The 20,036-nt window shown below is 46.6% G+C and overlaps 1 long non-coding RNA gene across 1 annotated transcript; it reads left to right on the top strand.

The window, feature by feature from the left end:
* The first annotated feature begins 2,029 nt into the window (after positions 1 to 2,029).
* Positions 2,030 to 8,761, top strand: LOC142838823 (uncharacterized). The gene is made up of 3 exons (XR_012908636.1): positions 2,030 to 2,148; positions 8,276 to 8,357; positions 8,487 to 8,761. It is a non-coding gene; the product is annotated as an uncharacterized LOC142838823 (long non-coding RNA).
* The last annotated feature ends 11,275 nt before the right edge of the window (positions 8,762 to 20,036 follow it).

The raw sequence follows: 20,036 nt of genomic DNA, 5'->3' as shown, positions 1-20,036 counted from the left end.
CATGGTCTGTCATATGCACTGTAATGGGGGCTGGAGGAGAACATGTCTATCACGTGCTCTGTAATGGGGGATAAAGGAGAACATGTCTATCACATGTTCTGTAATGGGGGCTGGAGGAGAACATGTCTATCACATGCACTGTAATGGCGCTGGAGGAGAACATGTCTGTCACATGCTTTAACGGGGGATAAAGGAGAACATGTCTACCACCTGCATTATGCCTGTTTGAACAGGTGTGCTAATGTAGCACCTCTCTGGCCATTTCACACTGTTTGACCTCTTATCCCAGGTACTGATGGCCCCGACAGTTCTGCTCAAGCCTTCATCAGATCCATACGGGAGCCATTTGTAGTCCACCCTAGAAGGAAGGGATTAATCCCTGCAAAACTACCTAAAGCCCCAAATAGGCAGACATCAGTAGATAAACACCCCCTCCTCTTCATCTCCCCAGGAGACAGTTCCTGTTCCAGCAGCTTCTCTGAAGGTCTTGGGGATTGAATCACTGTTGCCATGGTACCAGGGACTGAATCACTGTTGCCATGGTACCAGTGCTGAGTCACCAGGCCCGCGCAGGCTTGTCTTCCTGCTGCTGTGCTGCTCTTGCTACCCACTCCTTGCCCCCCGCTGTCCCTCTCCGATAAGCCGCCCACACAACCCTGTCAGAAGCTGGCCCTTTGCGAAGATGTGCGTCAGCCGTGGGGCTGAGATGCACAACCCGTTTCCCTGCTGCATGTCAGGATCCAAGAAAGCCAGGTGTGCTAGGACATGTTTAAAATCGCAGCACTGGGGAGGTAGAGGCAGGAGGATCCCATGCTCAGGTCATGCTCAGTTACATAGTGAGGGGAGGTCAGCCTGGGTTCAATGAAACCCTGTCATACACACACACACACACACACACACACACACACACACACACACACAGTCAGAAAGAAAAAGCACATTTGCAATAAACCTAAGTAATAAGTAACATGAAGTATTCCAAATAGAACATGTCAAATATAAGCATATTACAAATGGTTTTTGTTTGTTTTCTGAGACAGGGTTCTCTGTGTAGTTCTGGCTGTTCTGGAACTCATTCTGTAGCCCAGGCTGGCCTCGGACTCACAGAGATCTGCCTGCCTCTGCCTCTAGAGTGTTGGAATTAAAGGTGTGCGCCACCACTGTCAGGCACCAATGTTAACTAAACCCCTCGAAGGATTAAAAGTTATAGGAAGAAAAAAAATGTTATAGGAAGAATGAAATTAAGTCTACATATAAGATTGCCTAGCTGAGAAGCTAGCAGGATTCCAATGGCTTGACGTGACAGCAGTTTATTTTCCTGTGTGTTCTTAAGAATGGTTCTGAGAGATAATTACCAGATCTGATTGGTGCCCATGAACAAGAACAGCAGATATGTACATAATTACCTAAGTGGCCCATGGCCAGGGAAGGACCTTGCACCCACACGTTTCTGAGCACCAGCAATGCCATGGACATGTAATTAGGGACCAAGAGAGTCAAGGATTCAGAAACAGTATGTATGTATACCAGACTTATACATAAACACGACAATGGGGAGTGACATCCTGTCATTGAATACCTGTCGTGGATTATTCTGCAAATGTAGCATTTGCAAACGTTGTGGATCAGTGACAGTGACCGAGGATAGGAGACCGCATGGTCAGAGCTGCACGGCACCAGCCAAGGCCTTATAGAGCCTTCCTCGGTGCCACGTTAACACCGTCACAGCTGGCCAAAGCCGTCACTGTGACAAACGTTGTCCTTTTGTGTCAGAGTCAGCCCACATCAGCTGTTACAGCTGTTCCCTGTGACACTGGTCTCCCATGCCAACTCCTCTCCATGTTCTGGCAATGTTGGCACGTCCTTCAAGAGGGTCAATCACTCGCCATTACGTGAAGGACTTAGACACCTGCTAGGGATGGAATTGCAGTGTCCACCTTATGACCGGTAGACATGATAGATAGAACATCCAGGGTTCCAAAGGCTGCGCAAAGTTCAAGCTATAATCAGCCTTCTTCCTTTAATCCAGACATGAAGCTGGGCCTACAGACCTGGGGGTGTGGGCCACCACTGCGTGCTGAAGAAACTGAGAGAGAGCGGCTGATAGTGCGGTCACCCTCTGGATAATTGGACCTCTCACCCAGGTAGGTGAGTGATCTTCTGCTTGCTCCTAACTGAACCATCAGAGAGCGTGCTGAACAGGCTGCCTGGTGGAATGATCACCGGATCCAGTGCGTCCGGAAGACTGAGCTTCCGAAGGTTCTCGGCAGTTTACCTGCACCAGTACAGGGCTTTTCCTAGGAAGACACATGAAGCATAGCAGTGTTGCATTCTTCCAAACCTGACTACGTTTTGATGCCCACTGTTCCCCGTTAGGAGAATTTCAGAGCCCCGCAATCCTGGCTCCTGTTTGCTGGTTTTATCAGAGACAAAGACAGTTGACAATCTTCAGCCTGTGGTGTTCATCGCCACTGCCACTGTGTTTGTCGTGCCCCGTTAGGAGAATTTCAGAGCCCCGCAATCCTGGCTCCTGTTTGCTGGTTTTATCAGAGACAAAGACAGTTGACAATCTTCAGCCTGTGGTGTTCATCGCCACTGCCACTGTGTTTGTCGTGCCCCGTTAGGAGAATTTCAGAGCCCCGCAATCCTGGCTCCTGTTTGCTGGTTTTATCAGAGACAAAGACAGTTGACAATCTTCAGCCTGTGGTGTTCATCGCCACTGCCACTGTGTTTGTTGTGCCTGTAGGGCCCATTTCTCCACCTCTGCACTTTTCTCTAAGACACAGGGCTTAGTGCTCACTGCCAGTAACTGGCCAGCAGACCACCCTTGGGCAAGGCTGCAGCCTGGGCCCCTCACACTCACCCTTGGCCTCTGTCCCCTCACCTAGTGTCAGGACCCAGGATGGCTGCTGGGGTCTGGAGGCCTCTGTCCCTCATGTGTCAAATGCTCCTGGCCTTTCTCTTGCCAGGGACACTGTGATTAGAGTATGCTTCCCTGTGTAATTCAGACTGATGTCCACCTGCTAGCCTTTAACCACATCCTAAACACCCCTTTTCCCGATGGGCTAACCATGATCGTTAGAATTAAGCGTCAGCATGATAGATAGATACTCAAATCACCTGGGAGATGGGGTTCTGCCCTTACCTCATTGATTATCCTGATTGCATTAATTGAGATGAAAAGGCCTGCCCTCTGTGGATGGTACCGTTTCTGGCTAGGATCCTGGATCCTTAAATGGGAAGCTGCAGCTGAACAGCAGCATGCATTCTTTGATCTCAGACTGTGAATGAGGCGAGACAGCCGCTTTGAGCTCCAGCAGCCTCGGCTTCCCCACACTGAACCCTCGCTAAAATGAGCCCTTTATCCTTCAAGCTGCTTGTCTCTCAGGGTTGCATCACAGCAGCAGGAGAAGGAACTCAGACAGCAACATTTATAAAGTCCAGCAATTAAGGTCTGATACCTTTGAGGACTGTTTGTGTCTATTGAAATATTGTACTAAAGCACAATTTACAATTCATCTTTTAAAAAAGCAGGTTGGGGGGTGCACCTCACTGGTATAGTGTTTGTCCATTAGTCTTGAGGGCATGAGTTCCATACACAGTAAAAAAATATATATAAAAATAAAAAACAAAATGAGGTTAACCCAGTCTACATAGCGAGGTTCAGACCAGCCAGGGCTACATAGTGGAATAGTCCTCAAAATAAATTAATTAATTAAATCATATGAAGTAATTTATTTTCTCAAGCCTAAGAATGAAGCCAGTATGTTAAAGGTGTCAGACTCCCAACTGCAGAGCCATAACACAGAACACCCCGCCCCTAGAAGCAGGCTCTTCATGGTTCAGGGGTGCTGTACAAGAAATAGAGCCAGGAGAGAAATAGAGAAAAGGAGAGAGAAAAAAGGAAGGAAACAGAAAGAGCAAGTGATGGGAACAGAAAGGGGAGAGGGGAGGAAACGGTGCTGTCCAACTTAATAACCCACTTTTGTGTCTGCCATGTGCTGTGGATATGTAAGCAGCCAGGTCCCCCGCGCTTGTGGTTGTCTGTGTTGTTCTCAGGATCCTCCATGTGTTGGCGGAGGATGCTCATTCGTTTCCTGGCCGCCCAGACCCGAAATAACCACACAGAACCTGTGTTAATTAAAACACTGTTCAGTCTGTTAGCTTATGCATATTTCTAGCTAGCTCTTACATCTCAAATTAACCCACTTCTATTATTGTATATTTTACCACGAGGCTCGAGGTTTACCGTATCAGCCAGCAGGCAGGCTGCTACATGGCCTCTCCCCAACTCCGCCTATTCTCTCTCTACATCTCTGTATGGATTTTCTGCCTGGCTTTACTCTCTTAGGCTGAAAGCAGCTTCTTTATTAACCAGTGGTGTTCATAACATACAGAGGGGAAACCCACATCATCCACGTATGTGGTTGTATGTGTTGTCAGAGTCCTCCATGCGTGTGGGTGTCTGCATTGTCCTCAGGATTCTTCATGCATGTGTTTGTCTGTGTGGTTCTCAGAGCTGTCATGCTAGCTGCTCTTGTCTGCACGCTGCAAACAGATAAAACCGTTCAGGATTTTTTTAGGAGGCCCTGATGAGCTGGCCTCCTTTGTATTGTAAAACACCCTGCTCCACCTTCCAGGGCTGGACCTTCTGTCTCTTCTACCTCCTGTGGCTCACCCTTTCTTCCTTTAGACTTATTCCCCCAGAATAGCTTTTCCTGTGTCAGACTAGTCCCAGCCCGGGATCGTATACTTGCGTTCTTGGGCATATTTTTGTAAACGGAGACTGCATTTTCATCCCCGGTCACCCAGGCCCAAATAATCACACAGAAACTGTATCAATTACAACAATATTCCTAGCTAGCCCTTCCATCTTAAACTAACCCATTTCTACTAATCTGTGTATCTGACCTCTCACCTTTTCTCCAAGACTGGTTCATACCAGCTCTGCAGGAGAACTTCCATGGGATTGAAGGAATAGCCCAAGTGGGGAGAGAAGCAAAGACCATCTGTGGTCCTTTGATCCAGAGTGTTGGGCTGCCCAGCCCTGTCTCAAAATGATGGGTAGAGGGACAGACAGACATCGTTTGCTTACCTCGTCTCCGAAGCTTGACACCTCGGATGCTCTTGCAGTCCTGTTCACAGAGGCTTAGCTAAGAGTCTGAGAGGAGACACACACACAGCTGTCCAAAACCAGTGGGTGGCAGAGGACGGGTGTGCTGTCATGTCTGCACAGTGAACCTGACTTCCTGTTCCCCGTTCCACACTCCTCCATCATGTCTAGCTTTTCCTCTCTCCTCACAAGGCCCTGGGTTTAATTCCCATCAGCCTTCCCCTCAAAAAGAATCCAGAGGTTCTGACTTAAATCATCAGATGTGTTTGTGAGGAGGTAAAACCACTTCTGCATCCGAAGGAGAAGACTGTGTGAAACTAGTCTGGTGGTGACTTCAGGTAGAATCCCATCATCATCTCACCTGAAAACTAAATTTGTCATGTGTGAAAGACAGATGATCTCCTGCAGGACAAAAGGAGACTGGAGGAAATAATGGCCTCTGGCCACACAGGCACCCAAATTAAAGAAAGGACTGTCAGCCTAGCAGAGATCCTATCAGTGATGAATCTGGCATTTCTCTCGCCTGCAGTCCTGGTACAATCATGGGAAACGTACCCCAGGTGACCTGGGAGACAGACTGTCCCCGCCATTTGTCTTGAAATGAAATTCCCAGGTAACGACACTGCTTAGCTTTTCTGTCACTGCCAAGTGGCCACAGGGCAGACAGAGGTGACCTTTACTTAACCTTGAGGTTAACGCTACCCTTCCAAATAGAGGGGTGTGTGTCAGGACCTCCGACAGCCCGTTCCCCGGTGTCACTGAATGCGTGGTCCAAGCTGATGACATCTCTGCCTTTTTGAACCCCTCTGCACCATCCTGGACATTGGGCAGGACCACACACCAGGCACAGAGACATGACAAGTTTGAACGGTGACTTCCACCGGCTTTATTTTGGGTTCTTTCCCCCACTCAAACATCCATTTAAACGAATTCTGAGAAATAACCAAGTTCCTCGCCCCACTAGCGACATGGCTGTCTACTTTCTTTCTTATAGCTACGTAGGAAGAGTCCGCTGCTGTCAGCAGCTGAGTCAATAAATGACCCCAAACAAACCCAGCGACCCTGCCTTCCAGACTTAACTCCCCCTCCCAGCACACCTGTTCAAGGATTAAAGATCTGAGGAAGGAGTCAGATCAAATGTCCAGCTCTTCAAAGAGAACAGCGCCATTGAGGGAAATCCCCAAACTTGCCCTGGTTTTCACCTCCTGGGCTCGCCTTACCAGGCCTCTGGCCACCACAGGGCTGGGGGTGATTACCGCAATGGAGGAAATCAGACGATGACATGAGCCAAGTTACTATGACGATTGAGAGGTAGCCGCGGAATCCAACAGGACGTTCCGTGGACAGACGGACTGTGAAAGCAAACAAAACCCTAAAACACTTGATTCACAGTCTGTAAGATTTGTGCAAAAGTTATCTTATAATTAGAGAGTTTTAAGTATACATATAAATAATGAACATAGACTGATATGGCTGAATGCTAACGTGATTACATGGTCAAGTGTTAATATCACCTAGTTGTGAAGTGTCATACAGATATTTAAAACCATAGTAAATAACAGGAATACCAAAATCACCCCATAATAAACACTCTTTAGTGGATGTGTGCACCTGTGTGTGTGCAGTTAATACAGGGCTATGTCATACAATAAACATAACTTATGTGCCGCTGCGCTGAGAGCAGTTAACAACACAGCGCTGTTGTCCATAGATACCCTTTAACTTATTTCCTAAAGTCCTTATTGTTACATCCAAGCTGAGATCTTTTCTAAACCTCATAAAATATTTCATATTAAAATCTTGTCCTTATCTCTGATTGTTTCCTTAGGAGTAACTTTTAGAAAGATAATAACATAAATTTTTCAAGAATTCTTACTACCTACCACCAAATGCCTAGGAAGGTAGCCTCAATTTTAGATTTGTTTCCACTAACATCTTTTTGTTTTTATTTTATTTTTTGAGATGAGGTCTTGCTATGTTAATTTTGACCCTTGACCTCGTGGTGGTCCTGCCTCAGCCTCCCAAGTGCTGCGATTACAGCTATGTGGACCGCCTGTGATGTGGTACATTGCCAGCCTGTAGCCTCCATTTTATACTCCTGCCAGGAAAATCAAGTATTACCAATGTATTTACTTATCTATTTAATACACATTTTGTGTTTTAGTTGTCCAAGAAAGCACTATTGAGCCTTCTGGGGTTATTTTCAGAGTCACAAGATAGACTCATGGAAGTTACAAAGTAAGGTTTGGATAGCTAAGAAGCCATCATTTCTTAGGAATTTACGTAGACTTAATTGATAAGAAAATTTATAGTAAAAGCTGCTTCTGGCACAGCCAGGAGGCAAAGACTACCTGACAGACAAGACAAGCTCGAGTTCATTTAAAAAGCCCTCTGTGTGTAGAACAGTTCTCTGAGAAGAAAGAGAAGGACCGCGAGCTGTTTCATGCTCTAGGTCCACCTAAATCACCCTGTCTGAATGCTCACGATAGCTTCCTGTAACCATGGTGACAGAGGCCTGGCAGAGAGAAAGGTGGCGATCTCATAGAGGCTTACACACTGTAAAGTCCTCCGCGGTGTCCTGTTAGAGGTCCCTCCACCACACATTCAAACAGAGACGGTGCCTCCTCAGCTAGGCCGCCTTCTGTGCCTTTGGGAAGTCAGGTATAACGTGAAGGTGTGGGCTGCACCACTGCCAAGAGCGCCCGTTAGCATTTACTTCACAGCCCATGGAATCAGCTGGTAGGAGGCCTGCTCGAGCCAGTTTTCCTATGACCTGTTAGTTCTCAGGGAAGTTATTAGGGCCATTTTTCATCTTTGTTTTTTTCCGACTAGTGTCTTTAAGAAAATCCTTTTTTTTTTTTTTTTCAGTGAAATTCTGTCTTGGCAGCATGCTGTCTCAGTTGCATAGTGTCCTAAAAACAAAAATCCCTTCGAGAGATTTTACATGCTGGGCCTCTGCAAGGAAGGCACTCTGAAAAACCTGGTTGGGCTTGGGCTCTGGTTGAGATGTAAAGTGGTTGTCTTTCTGTCAGTGAGTCTTCCACGGTCAGGGCAGAGCTGGTTTTGCTTGCTTCAAGAGGCAGCAAGAAGCAGGGTGCTGTGTAGCTCCCCCGTGTTGGTCCCAAGTATGTTTTCTGATTTTTCTTTTCTTTCTGTCTTTAGTTACATCAAACCCAAGGCCCTGGCCCTGAGAAACGCACAACCACTAACTTACATCCTGGCTCCTGGGTGTCCTCCACTGCCTGTGAGGTTCCTCTTTGTGAACTGTCCCTGTGTCCTCCCCTCTCCCCCACACCACCGTCCAGCTCCACGTGCCATACAGCAGAGGGAGCCTCAGAGCACAGGCTAGACCTTGTCCCCTCTCCACCTACAGCCCTTCAGTGTCCTGGTGTCCCTTACATCATCACATGACTGGGCCTCCCCCCACCACCTCACCCTCCCAGCACACCCTCCTGCTGCCTGCTGCCTGCCCTGCTGTCTCCTTCTCCAAATGGGCCTCAGGGCCCTTGCACGGGGCTGCCAGCCTGGAAGACTCCTCTGGCTAGAGACTCCTGCTCAGTATTCTGGTGACAGACCTCGCTCTACTGGGACTCCCCTGTTCTCTGACCTGCTGCTTATGGCACAGATATCAGTGTGTAGTTCAGAACATCTCTGCTCACCATTTGTGTGTGTGTGTGTGTTCTGTTTTGAGTTTTTTCAAAATTTGTAATTCTTGGCTGATCTGTATTTATGTAAAATGTAATAAAAATTTAAATTTATGGAAAAATTTTAAAACTAAGTAACAGAGGCTCAGTTGTTTTGTTTTCCTAAACTCTACAGACATGGAATTCAAGTTGTTGTGGAAATCACTCTGTTCTTCACAGCCTGGGAACACCTGGGCTGGGCCTGGCTTCAGCCACTGCTTGGCTTGTTTTCTCTCCCCACTAAGCCTCATAGGGGGCTCCTCTGTCCTTAGGACATGAGTGCATGCCTGCATGTGTGTTTGTATGTGCATGCGTGCATGCATGTATGTGTATGCATATGTGTGTATTTACTATGGGAAGGGTGTGTGTATGTGTGTGTGCATGCATGCATGTGTGTATGTATGTGTATGTGCATGTGTGTATGCGTGTGTGTGTACTTGTGTGTGTGTTTACTATGGGAAGGGTATGTGTGTGTATGTGTGTGCGTTTGTGTGTATGTGTGTGTATATGTGCACATGTATGTATGTGTGTGTATGCATCTGTGTGTGTATGCGTGTGTGAGTGTGTTTACTATGGGAAGGGTATGTGTGCAGAGGTGGGAGGACACCTCAGTGGAGTTGGTTCTCTCCTCCCATCTTCATATGGATTCCAGGGATTCAACTCAAGCTATCACGGTTCACAGCACGGACTTTTGGCTGCTGCCCCATCTTGCTGCCTCTGGAGCCTAGAATCTAGCAGATGGTGGGTAATTCCATCCTTAAAGAACGATGAGAGGTTAAATAAACAATCAATCGCTGGCAAAGGAGGAGGTGTGGAAAGAGGGACCTGCAGGGTCAGGTGGCTCTGTTGGCCACTGTTGGCCAGGTGGCCTGGTGTGAGCCATGAAGAATGCCAGCATCACTGAAACTCCCAGGACCTGGGGAAGACTCAGTAGTCCCTGGTTACTAAAGCCAAGGCTGTCAGGAAAGACTGGGCTCATCTTGTTTCATTATTTTTCCTTTTGATTCCCAGACACAAGTGGATTGTTCCAGCATGTTCCCTCCGGCAGACCTTCTGCAGTGTCTCAGCCCCAGAGACAACGAGGCCAAGCAGCCATGCCTATACCCTCTGACCTGATGGGACTGCGGAGATAGTTAAGTCATTCAGGAGCTTAGGACACAAGGATGAGGCCCCGAGTTTGATCCTCAGGACCTGTATAAGAAAGCCAAGCATAGTGTGTGTGCTTGTCATTCCAGTGGGGGCGGGAAGGCAGGTAGAATCTTGGGGCTCCCTGGCCAACCAGCCTAGCTGAATCAGTGAGCCCCAACTCCAATTGGGAGACTCTGTTTCAAAAACAAAGTAGATAGAGGCTGAGAAAAGCATCAAGGTTGACCAGTTTACTGTCTTTTCTACCTCCGTGCAGCCTTAACCAGGTCCATGTTTGGCAGATCACAGGGATTCTGTTGTGGAATATTACTTTAACTCTGTAGATGTGTGTTCCATTTGTTTACACTGCACTTATTTAGCTCTGTGAAGATGTGTTGCATTTGTTTCTCCTTGCCTGCCTAAGGCACCTGATTGTTCTAATAAAAAAAAAAACTGAACGGCCAGTAGCTAGGCAATAGAGGGATAGGCAGGACTGGTGGGCAGAGAGAATAAGAATTTAGGTGAGGAAAGAGAGAGAATGAGGGAGAAGAAGAGGGAGGTGCCCAGGGCCAGCCAGCCAAACAGCAGCCAGCCAGTCAGCCATGGAGAAGGACAAACAGAATGAAGGAAAGGTAAAAAGCCCTGAGGCAAAACGTAGATTTAAAAAAATAGGTGAATTAAGTTATAAGAGCTGGTGGGACAAACATAAGGTAAGGCTGAGCATTCACAACTAATATTAAGTCTCTGTGTCATGATTTTGGGGCCAGCCGTCTAAGAAAACCTGCTACACTACTAAATTAATTTTAGTTGTTGGTAAAATAGTCATGTGACCACACAAAGTTGTGTTCAAGCCCTGGAACACATGCTAAAAACAAAACCATGAGGGAAAGTATATGCTCAAATTTCTGTGCTGTGGAGACAGAGGGTATAGATGCTCGCTTCTTGGCCAGCCTAGCCTCACTGATCCACCTCAGGAGGTAAGACTCTGTCTCAAAAAATCGAGGAGGAAAAAAACTTTGGAGGTTGAACATTGGCCTGTGCACGTATGTGCACACATGCACATGTGCACACACAAGAATGCACACACAAATTAAAAGTAAAACCTTTGAAACTGCAAGCAAAGCAAACCTTTTTCTCTCACGGCAGGTATTTTGTGGCTGAGACAGAAAGCTGACTACCACAGTTGTGAATGCTGTCCCCTTGTTGCATTTCAAACAATGTGACAGTGGTTATTTAATGTTTGAGACGAAGGCTATTGGTACAGCTTTTCCAGTGACATGCTTGGTGAAGATCAGGTCATACTAAACAGCCTGACAAACAAGACAGCCGTGCGGATGAGCTCTGTGGCTTCAAGTGTGCAGAAAAAAGAAGTGTGCTGTTGTGAGGGTCAACTTTGTTACGAGCTGGCAGGAAAGTGGAAAGAGGGAGGGATGTTTCGTCATTTTATTTAAAGAAGGCAAAAAGTCACTTTATTCTCTTAGGATTTGGTAATAAGAATACATGTGGAGGATCTGGCCAGTGTGCAAGCCTGATGCTTTTTTTTAATTATTATTTTTTGACAAAAGTCTAGTGAAGAAGAACACACAGAGATCTCGTTGACAATCCTCTTGCTAAATGTTCATCACTCTTGGACAGGGTAGCCTCGTGTTTAGAAATAACAGGATTGCAAAACTCCAGCAAACGTTCAGTTAGCTAGAGAAATAGTCCAAACATCCATCAGCAAGCAATACAATGGAGTGTTGTTTGGCCAGACTCGGGGACGAAGCACCAATGCATGCTACAGCTTGTGCGAACCCTCAAAACATTGTGCATAAAAATCGAATCCCAAGAGTTGCATAGTACCTGATTCCTTTCCATTCATGTGAAAGAGTCGAAAACAGTTAGAGATGGCTCCGTGGACAAAGAGCTTGCTGCACAAGCGTAAGGACCAGAGGGTCTATCACAGCACCCACAAAAGCCCAGGTGGACATGGTGAGTCCTCCTGTAATCCCAACACTGAGGAGGTAAAGATGATGGAGGGTCCATGAGGCTCACTGACCAGCCAGCTTAGGTGAACCAGACAGTCCATGTTCAATGAGAGACCCTGTCTCAAAACCTAGGAAGGAGAGAGAGAGAGGAAGACACCTGTTGTCAACCTCTGACTGCCATGTGGAAAGAGAGAGAGAGAGAGAGAGAGAGAGAGAGAGAGAGAGAGAGAGAGAGAGAGAGAGAGGAAGACACCTGCTGTCAATCTCTGACTGCCACATGGTTGTGTATGTGCATACATACACACACACAGAACACACAAAGACGTTCTGTTTATCATTTTTAAAGTTGTTTATGTTAATTAAGTAATTATTAAAAAGATGTGTGGTTGTGGCCAGAGTGGGGTAATAGAGGACTGATAGCTAAAAGATACGGCAATTGTCTGGGGCAAAAGTTCTATAACTGTTGATGGTGATAGTGCTTCTATCTGTGGATACACAAGCACTAAGCTGTGTACTTCAGATAAGTTATAGACTATGTGGATGCCAGCTCGGGATAGCTGCTTAAACTGGATGAATGGATGGATGGGTGGGTGGATGGATGGATGGATGGATGGATGGATGGGTGGATGGGTGGATGGGTGGATGGATGGGTGGATGGACGGGTGGATGGATGGATGGATGGATGGATGGATGGGTGGATGGACAGGTGGGTGGATGGATGGATGAGTGGATGGATGGATGAGTGGATGGATGGATGAATGGATGGGTGGATGGACGGGTGGATGGGTGGGTGGGTGGATGGATGGGTGGATGGATGGATGAGTGGATGGATGGGTGGGTGGATGGATGGATGAATGGGGAGACAGCAGAGGGTAACATTAGTTACACCGCCTGATGAGCCCTGTTCATAAGAATCCAGATGCAAAGGCAAACATCTTTAACCCTCACTCTTCTGGTGAGATAGGAGGCGAAGACAGGAGAGTCACCCTGTGGTTGTGAGTAGCTGGACTGGTGTGTGCAACACTACAGCAAGAATGAGGCAGAGCTTGCCTCAACAAGGCCGGAACCTGAAACTGCCTCTCAAAAGCGTAGTCTTCAGAAGCACATGGACACACACACTGGGTCAGGTGTGTGACAATGCTCATATTCACATTCTGTCTGTCTGTCTGTCTCTCTCTCTCTCTCACACACACACACACTGAGTGCACCAATGTTCACACACACATTCTATCACACACACTCACACACACAAGTACACTGTTTTTTACAAAATGGATGCATGAAAACTGCTAACAAAAAGAAGCTTTGAACCCATTTTTTTTTTTTATCATCGTGGGCATATAAAATATGCTGGCCACTGAGGAGGGCTGTGCCGGTTGACTTTTTGCCCTCTTGACAAAGGAAGCTTCCTTGTGGTTCCTACCTGAGCATATAAAATATATTTTGCCCTCTTGACAAAGGAAGCTTCCTTGTTGGCCTCATGCAGAACAAATCTGTGTTCATTGCACTGCATTATGTAAGAAATAATACTCCCCAATGCCATTTTATTGCAATATAGAGGGTCCAGAATAATCTACTCCCACTTTTAACTCATGGAAATGAGTGATTAGCACTGTATTTCAGTGTACTGAATATTTATTATTTGACAGGCTTTCCACAAATCACGCTTTAGGACATGTACAGAGATTATCACGCATGTACACACATTCTCTCTCTCTCTCTCTCTCTCTCTCTCTCTCTCTCTCTCTCTCTCTCTCTCACACACACACACACACACACACACACACACACATATACACACAGAGTCAGATTTTAGAAGCCCATCTAGCAAGTAAGTGCTATGGTAACCTTTAAAACCAAATAAAACAAAGAAAAGAAGCATCTGGCAATTCTCTTTTTAATAATAGTTTTTAATTTTTAATTATGTGTGTGGAAGCTGTCTGTGTGGGTGTGTGCATGTGAGTACTGGAGCCTAGGAGAGCTGGACTCACAGGCAGTTGTGAGCCACCGATGCAGATGCTGGGAATTGAGCTCTGGTTGTCCCTTCAGCCCCGATTACAAGCTAGAGCGGCAGTTGTCCATCTGAACACTAGGACCCAGAAGGGGGGAAGATGTCAGGCTTAGCACTTAATACAAAGGCAGAAGGAATGGGCAACTACGAGAGGCTGCTGCTTCTGCATGCTAGCAAATGCCCTAGAGACTTAGAGAGGATAAGGAAGCTGCTTAAGACTAAAAAGTAGGGGTGCTGGGAGAAAAACAAGCAAACAAACAAAAAACAAAATGCAAGGCTCTCTGTGCTTGCCTCTGTGGCCTGCTCTATTAGGGTGTAAAGACCTCGGAGGTCTCAGAATGCTTCCAATGGAGAGGCAGCAAGTTAAGTTGTTTCCTTAAAGTCCTTCTCAGTGCAGTGACTGTCATGGAAACATCCTGAAGGGAAGCATTGTGGGTAGAACCAGATGCTCAGGCATGGATACGGACACCAATGTTACAGATACTGATGTACTAAACACAGAGTAGTGTATGAACAGACAGCCACCCAAGAAGAACTGACTGTAGTCAAGAACTTAGGCCCTGGAGAGAGCTTCAGACAGTCATAAAACAGCAGAGAAGTATCCCCCAGAAATTAAAGACAGCCAGGTTTGTGTGTCAATTATTATCTTGAACTGTTTATTTTTATTTATTTATTGTTATTTTATTTTTTAAAAGGTTGATTTATTATGTATATAGTGTTCTGCCTGCATGTATGCTGCACACCAGAAGAGGGCACCAGATCTCATTACAGATCTCATTACAAATGGTGAGCCACCATTTGGTCATTGGGAATTGAACCCCGGGCCTCTGGAAGAGCAGCCAGTGCTCTTAACCTCTAAGCCATCTCTCCAGCCCCTATTTATTATTATTTTTAAAATAACTATTTTTAGAGCTCGGTATAGAGGCATATGCCTTTAATTCAAGCACTTGGAGGCAGAGACAGGTGGATCTATGTGAGTCTGAGACCAGCCTGGTCTACATAGTGAGTTCCAGGACAGCTAGAGCTATATGGTGAGACTGTCTTTAAACACCATTGACAACAGCAATAATAATAAATGTAAAACTTTTATTTTATGCGTATAAATATTTGGCTCTGTTGTATAAGTTTCCTTGGAGACTGAAACATTCCATTCTGCAAGGGAAGCTCTTTAAGCATGGAAGTAAATAACTCAAAATAGCTCCAGGAAGTCCCTGAAACCGCCCAGATTCACTGGGCCCCTCCCTGCCAGGGTAGCAATAAAGCAGCAAAGAGGCCTCTCAGACAAGTCAAGCTGCAAAGAAGACTAGTGAGAGCAGGCAAGCTTGAAGAAGCAGAGACTGGCCGGGCTGCCGGGAAGAGGTAAGACAGCCATTGAGTGGGTCTCCATCCTGTGGAGCTGCCTGCAGGCTGTGCAGTGTGCTCCAGGTTCCCAGCTTTGTAAATGGTCACCCGTGCTGGGGTGAGCTCTGGCGAAGCGGCTGTCTTTGAGTGATTTCTGCTTCTGCAACCACTCACCCATATTCCCGTAAGTAACCCCAATAAAACTCATTGGTTCACCAAGTGGGACTTCTGCAGCATCCATTCTTTGGTCTGTCGTGGGGTGAGCAGAGGTGCATTTTGTGTCTCCCAAGTAAAGTCATATAACAGCTCACACACACACACACACACACACACACACACACACACACACACACACACAATGACTTAGAGGCTACAGTCCAGCAATGGCTAACTGTGAACGAAAAGCCCAAGAATCCAGTAGTTACTCAGTCCCACAAGACTGGATGTCTCAGCTAGTCTTCTGTATACACTGGAATAACGAAGGAGAAGGCTCCCATGCCAGTGAAGGCTGTGCAAGGGCAGGCTGGCATAGAATGGATCCTTCCTTCTTCCACTATTCTTATATAGGCTGCCAGCAGAAGGCGCGGCCCAGATTGTAAGTGTGTCTTCCCGCCTCGAGATCTGAAGGAAAGGCTTGTGTCTTCCCGCCTCGGGATCTGAAGGAGGGGCTTGTGTCTTCCAGCCTCGGGATCTGAAGGAAAGGCTTGTGTCTTCCAGCCTCGGGATCTGAAGGAAAGGCTTGTGTCTTCCTGCCTCGGGATCTGAAGGAAAGGCTTGTGTCTTCCACCCTCGGGATCTGAAGGAAAGGCTTGTGTCCTCCACCCTCTGTGTCTTCCACCCTCGGGATCTGAAGGAAAGGCTTGTGTCTTCCCGCCTCGGGATCTGAAGGAAAGGCTTGTGTCTTACAGCCTCGGGATCTGAAGGAAAGGCTTGTGTCTTACAGCCTCGGGATCTGAAGGAAAGGCTTGTGTCTTACAGCCTCGGGATCTGAAGGAAAGGCTTGTGTCTTCCGGCCTCGGGATCTGAAGGAAAGGCTTGTGTCTTCCGGCCTCGGGATCTGAAGGAAAGGCTTGTGTCTTCCCGCCTCGGGATCTGAAGGAAAGGCTTGTGTCTTCCAGCCTCGGGATCTGAAGGAAAGGCTTGTGTCTTCCGGCCTCGGGATCTGAAGGAAAGGCTTGTGTCTTCCAGCCTCGGGATCTGAAGGAAAGGCTTGTGTCTTCCAGCCTCGGGATCTGAAGGAAAGGCTTGTGTCTTCCAGCCTCGGGATCTGAAGGAAAGGCTTGTGTCTTCCAGCCTCGGGATCTGAAGGAAAGGCTTGTGTCTTCCCGCCTCGGGATCCGGATCACAGAGGTGCCCTTCATTTCTAGACTGTAGTTCTTTCCAGATTAGTCAAGTTGGCAGCCCAGAATAGCCATCGCAGGTGCCCATGGAAGACAGAAGAAGGTTTCACATGCCCTGGAACTGAAATTATGTATGGTTGTAAGACTCGATGTGGGTGCTGGGAACTGAACTAAGAACAGCAAGTGCTTTTAACCACTGAGCCATTCTCCAGCCCCACTGGGCTGCTTTCCCATCCAGAATACGAGCTGATTTGTAGCAGACTGAGAGGTTGGCGCAGTCTGTGATGTCTTTTCTTTGCGAGTGGATCCTAGAACCCACATTTTAAAAAAGCCATGTGTGGAGGCATGTGCATGTAAGGCCAGATGTGACGGAGGCATGTACATGCATGTAAGACCAGATGAGATGTAGGCATGTACATGCATGTAAGGCCAGATGTGATGGAGGCGTGTACATGCATTTAAGGCCAGATGAGATGGAGGCATGTACATGTAAGGCCAGATGTGACGGAGGCATGCACATGCATGTAAGGCCAGATGTGATGGAGGCATGCACATGCATGTAAGGCCAGATGAGATGGAGGTATGCACATGCATATAAGGCCAGATGTGACGGAGGCATGCACATGCATGTAAGGCCAGATGAGATGGAGGCATGTACATGTAAGGCCAGATGTGACGGAGGCATGCACATGCATGTAAGGCCAGATGTGACAGAGGCATGCACATGCATGTAAGGCCAGATGAGATGGAGGCATGTACATGTAAGGCCAGATGTGACGGAGGCATGCACATGCATGTAAGGCCAGATGTGATGGAGGCATGCACATGCATGTAAGGCCAGATGAGATGGAGGCATGCACATGCATATAAGGCCAGATGTGATGGAGGCATGCACATGCATGTAAGGCCAGATGTGACGGAGGCATGCACATGCATGTAAGGTCAGATGTGATGTAGGCATGCACATGCATGTAAGGTCAGATGTGACGGAGGCATGCACATGCATGTAAGGCCAGATGTGATGGAGGCATGCACATGTATGTAAGGCCAGATGTGATGGAGGCATGCACATGTATGTAAGGCCAGATGAGATGGAGGCATGTACATGTAAGGCCAGATGTGACGGAGGCATGCACATGCAGTCCTAGCACTAAGGAAGCAGAAACCAGTAAATTCCAGGGTCTCACTGGCCAGATAGTCTAGCTGAGTCAGTGAGCTCCAGGTTCACTGACAGATTCTATCTCAAAAAACAAAAGCCTATTTTGTATATATGTGAAATTGTCAAGTAATAATAAAAGACAGTCTGAAAGCAACAATAACAAAAATTCCAAGGTGAATAACTCCTGAGGAACACCTAAGGTTGGTGTCTGTGCTCCACACGCTGCGTGTACACACCTAAGGTTGGTGTGTGCGTTCCACATGCTGCGTGTACACACCTAAGGTTGATGTACACATTCCACATGCTGCGTGTACACACCTAAGGTTGGTGTCTGTGCTCCACATGCTGCGTGTACACACCTAAGGTTGATGTACACATTCCACACGCTGCGTGTACACACCTAAGGTTGATGTACACATTCCACATGCTGCATGTATACATGTGTGCACATGCACACTCATGAACAAACGCTTTTTTTTTCGATTTTTCGAGACAGGGTTTCTCCGTAGCTTTTGGTTCCAAACTCACAGAGATCCGCCTGCCTCTGCCTCCCGAGTGCTGGGATTAAAGGCGTGCGCCACCACCGCCCGGCATGAACAAACTCTTAAGTAAAGAAAATGAATAAATAGATGTCTAGATCTTAGGGAGAAATGGAACACATTTTATTCTTTTGGGTCCAAGCCATGTTCATCAGACTCCACCATGGAAGCCCGAGGGAATGCTGGCAAGCTCACGGGGGTGCTCTCCCCGAGGATGGTGTCGTCTGAAGCAGCCATGTTTGTGAGACAACACAGTCCAGCAACTTTGTGACTGATGCTCAATTGTTCTGCCTGTGGCAGTGTTTGCTCAAGTCACCTCTGGAGAAGAATGAACGCATGTTTACGTCAGGAAATTTCTGCATTTAAGTTTGTTTACAGTCGAACCACTTCAAGTGGCTTTGGAGATGTTAGCCGAACAGAATGATTTCCACCACTAACCATAATGATGGCAGTTGGTAGACATTTCCACACATGTGCACAACTGGCCTATCAAAAATATCATAGTCTCATTACTCACGACACCCCAAGCCTCCACCCACAGAATGTGGAGGTGGTGCTGTGTTCCCACGGTAGAATGTCGCAGAGATGACAGACAATGTGTCAAGAGAAAGAATGCGGATGCAAATGAGTAGCCACGACTGATGTTGATAAGTAATTACAACGGTATCGGAAATCAGAAGAGAAGAGTAGTTACTGGTGGCAAAGAGACCGAAAGAGGCAGCTGGCTGGTGTTCTGGAAGTTGTGGTATGTTCGAAAGTTATCAGGCACTTCTGAGTTCACTTTTCCACATCTGCTTTTGTTGGTGAAAAGTGTGCTTTAAGATAAGTGTTTTAAATCGCTGTTAGTGACGTGTACAGTGACTAAGTATCTCAAGGAGGCATATTATTAAAAAAAACCAAAAAACAAAGCCCTACATGAAAAATGATTGAATTTGCGGGTGTGTGATTCATCCAGAGAGATCCCAAGAAACTGTTGTGATTTTCATTGTTGATACAAGAAACCCTACTTCTTATGCCTAATTTAAATTTGTATATTGACCCTACTATGGTGTTTAGCAATCTGAAGTAGCTTAAAACATGTTCTTCAAACACAAAACACAAAGACCTACCCTCAAGATGACCTGTTATGAGCAATTGCTCATCTCTTCACGTTTTATTTTGGAATTGAACTCATTATCTTTAAAGTACACCTGAGACCTTTTTACCTCTCTGTGATGGACGGCTCAGAGGTCACTGCAAGTTTTCAGAAGACAGCAGCTTGATGAATAAACCCGGGTCAAAAACCCAGAGATGCCAGGTAGAAATGGGATGCTCAAGTTAGAGCTTTCTCCTTATGACTACTTTTAAACGTTTAAATTCTGTCATGACTGGAAAAAAAGAGAGAAAGGAAGGAAGGAAGGAAGGAAGGAAGGAAGGAAGGAAGGAAGGAAGGAGGGAGGGAAGAAATAAAAATTAATCTGGAGCAAATAGCTCAGTGTCTCAATAAAAATGTTTCAATAGAGTCTAAGTGGCTTTAAATAATTTTAGGTTGTAATTTATGTATTACATATCCACCTGCTGGTTCACATAATGCAAATACCTTAGTCAATCTGCACAACAGTCACCATAACCCAGCTTCAGGACACGTGTACCATTCCTGAGTGTCTTTGTGCTTTGTGTCTGGGGCAGCACAAAGCAACCACTGTCCTGTTTCGTCATGGAGAGATGGCTCAGTGGTTAAGAACACTTGCTGCTCTTCCAGAGGACCCAGGTTCAATT

This window comes from Microtus pennsylvanicus, chromosome 1 (assembly GCF_037038515.1).
Source record: "Microtus pennsylvanicus isolate mMicPen1 chromosome 1, mMicPen1.hap1, whole genome shotgun sequence".
Classification (NCBI taxonomy): Eukaryota; Metazoa; Chordata; class Mammalia; order Rodentia; family Cricetidae; genus Microtus; species Microtus pennsylvanicus.
This window is presented reverse-complemented; position numbering and strand designations above follow the sequence as displayed.